We start from the raw sequence: 2,445 nt of genomic DNA, 5'->3' as shown, positions 1-2,445 counted from the left end.
AAACAGAATTTCTAATTTTCTTCCCCTAAAACTACCCCACCTATTGTTTTCCTGATTTTAGTTGATAAAATCTGTCTTTCTACATGGTCAGGCCAAAATTCTTGGAATCACTTATGACTTCTTTTTCCCACAGTCTACATTCATCCCATCGGGAAATCTTACTGGCTTTTCCTTCAAATGTATCCAGAATCTGATCACTGTCATTTCTTACCAAGACTACCACAATAGCATTCTAATGACGCTTCCTGCTTCTATCCTTATCACTCTACAGTCTACTCTACACAGCATGTCAAGAGTTGTAGCAGCTTTTTCGCAACGGGTTTGCCGCCAGAACATAGGTGTCGTGAAAACTACCCCTAAAAGCCAAAATGGGAAAGGAAAAGACTCATATCAACATTGTCATCATTGGACATGTAGATTCGGGCAAGTCCACCACTACTGGCCATCTAATCTACAAATGTGGTGGCATCGACAAAAGAACCATTGAAAACTTTGAAAAGGAGGCTGCTGAGATGGGAAAGGACTCCTTCAAGTATGCCTGGGTCTTGGATAAACTGAAAGCCGAGCGTGAACATGGTATCACCATTGATATCTCCTTGTGGAAATTCGAGACTAGCAAGTACTACGTGACTATCATTGATGCCCCAGGACAAAGAGACTTCATCAAAAACATGATTACAGGGACATCCCAGGCTGATTGTGCTGTCCTGATTGTTGCTGCTGGTGTTGGTGAATTTGAAGCTGGTATCTCCAAGAACGAGCAGACCCGAGAGCATGCCCTCCTGGCTTACGCACTAGGTGTGAAGCAACCAATTGTTGGTGTTAACAAAATGGATTCCACTGAGCCACCCTACAGCCAAAAGAGATATGAGGAAATCATTAAGGAAGTCAGCACTTACATTAAGAAAATTGGCTACAACCCCGACACAGTAGCATTTGTGCCCATTTCTGGTTGGAATGGTGACAACATGCTGGAGCCAAGTGCTAACATGCCTTGGTTCAAAGGTTGGAAAGTCACCCGTAAGGATGGCAACACCAGTGGGACCACGCTGCTTGAGGCTCTGGACTGCATCCTACCACCAACTCGTCCAACTGACAAGCCGTTGCGCCTGCCTCTCCAGGATGTCTATAAAATTGGTGGTATTGGTACTGTTCCTGTTGGCCGAGTGGAGACTGGTGTTCTCAAACCTGGTATGGTGGTCACCTTTGCTCCAGTCAACGTTACAACTGAAGTGAAATCTGTTGAAATGCACCATGAAGCTTTGAGTGAAGCTCTTCCTGGGGACAATGTGGGCTTCAATGTCAAGAATGTGTCTGTCAAGGATATTGGTCGTGGCAACACTGCTGGTGACAGCAAGAATGACCCACCAATGGAAGCAGCTGGCTTCACTGCTCAGGTGATTATCCTGAACCATCCAGGCCAAATCAGTGCTGGCTATGCCCCTGTACTAGATTGCCACAAGGCTCACATTGCCTGCAAGTTTGCTGAGCTGAAGGAAAAGATTGATCGCCGTTCTGGTAAAAAGCTGGAAGATGGCCCTAAATTCTTGAAGTCTGGTGATGCTGCCATTGTTGACATGGTTCCTGGCAAGCCCATGTGTGTTGAGAGCTTCTCAGACTATCCACCTCTCGGTCGCCTTGCTGTTCGTGATATGAGACAGACAGTTGCTGTGTGTGTCATCAAAGCAGTGGACAAGAAGGCTGCTGGAGCTGGCAAGGTCACCAAGTCTGCCCAGAAAGCTCAGAAGGCTAAATGAATATTATCCCTAATACCTGCCACCTCAGTCTTAAACAGTGGTGGAGGAAGAACAAGAACAGACTCAGAACTGTTTGTTTCAGTTGGCCATTTAAGTTTAGTAGTATAAGACTGGTTAATGATAACAATGCAACGTAAAACCTTCAGAAGGAAAGGAGAATGTTTTGTGGACCACTTTGGTTTTCTTTTTTGCTTGTGGCAGTTTTAAGTTATTAGTTTTTAAAATCAGTACTTTTTAATGGAGACAACTTGATCAAAAATTTGTCGCAGAATTTTGAGACCCATTAAAAAAGTTTAATGAGGGAAAAAAAAAAAAAGAGTTGTAGAAAAGGGTAAAAAGGAATTTGGCCTTACTCAATTGGTTGTTGGAATTGAAGGGAGTGCTACTGACACCCAGTGGGCAGAGGTCAGGGAAGCTGATGAAATAAGGTTTTAACATGTAAAAGCAACTGATATAGCTTTATTACTTACCCTGTAAGTTACTATTATTATCCTCAGTTTATAGATAAGGATACACAGCAGAAAAGTAACTGATCACAAAGTAAGTGGCAGAGGTGAAATTCAAACTGAGGCAGTCTAAATCCAGAGCCCATACTCTTTACCACTGTGCTGTGCTGTCTTTCCTGTTCTTTCCATCATTGTAGAAAGTTCTATTGATTTAGGCAATGACAACTTCCACATTAATATCT

The 2,445-nt window shown here is 43.2% G+C and overlaps 1 pseudogene across 1 annotated transcript; it reads left to right on the top strand.

Annotated features, from left to right (window-relative positions):
* The first annotated feature begins 310 nt into the window (after window positions 1-310).
* On the top strand, window positions 311-1,946 carry LOC116548302 (annotated as a pseudogene). Its single transcript, XR_004267384.1, has one exon. The product of XR_004267384.1 is annotated as an elongation factor 1-alpha 1 pseudogene (transcript).
* The last annotated feature ends 499 nt before the right edge of the window (window positions 1,947-2,445 follow it).

This window comes from Sapajus apella, unplaced genomic scaffold (genome assembly GCF_009761245.1).
Source record: "Sapajus apella isolate SASKATOON/1434 unplaced genomic scaffold, GSC_monkey_1.0 scaffold9464, whole genome shotgun sequence".
Taxonomy (NCBI): Eukaryota; Metazoa; Chordata; class Mammalia; order Primates; family Cebidae; genus Sapajus; species Sapajus apella.
Note: the sequence above shows the minus strand (reverse complement) of the source record. Positions and strands in the feature narration are given on the sequence as shown.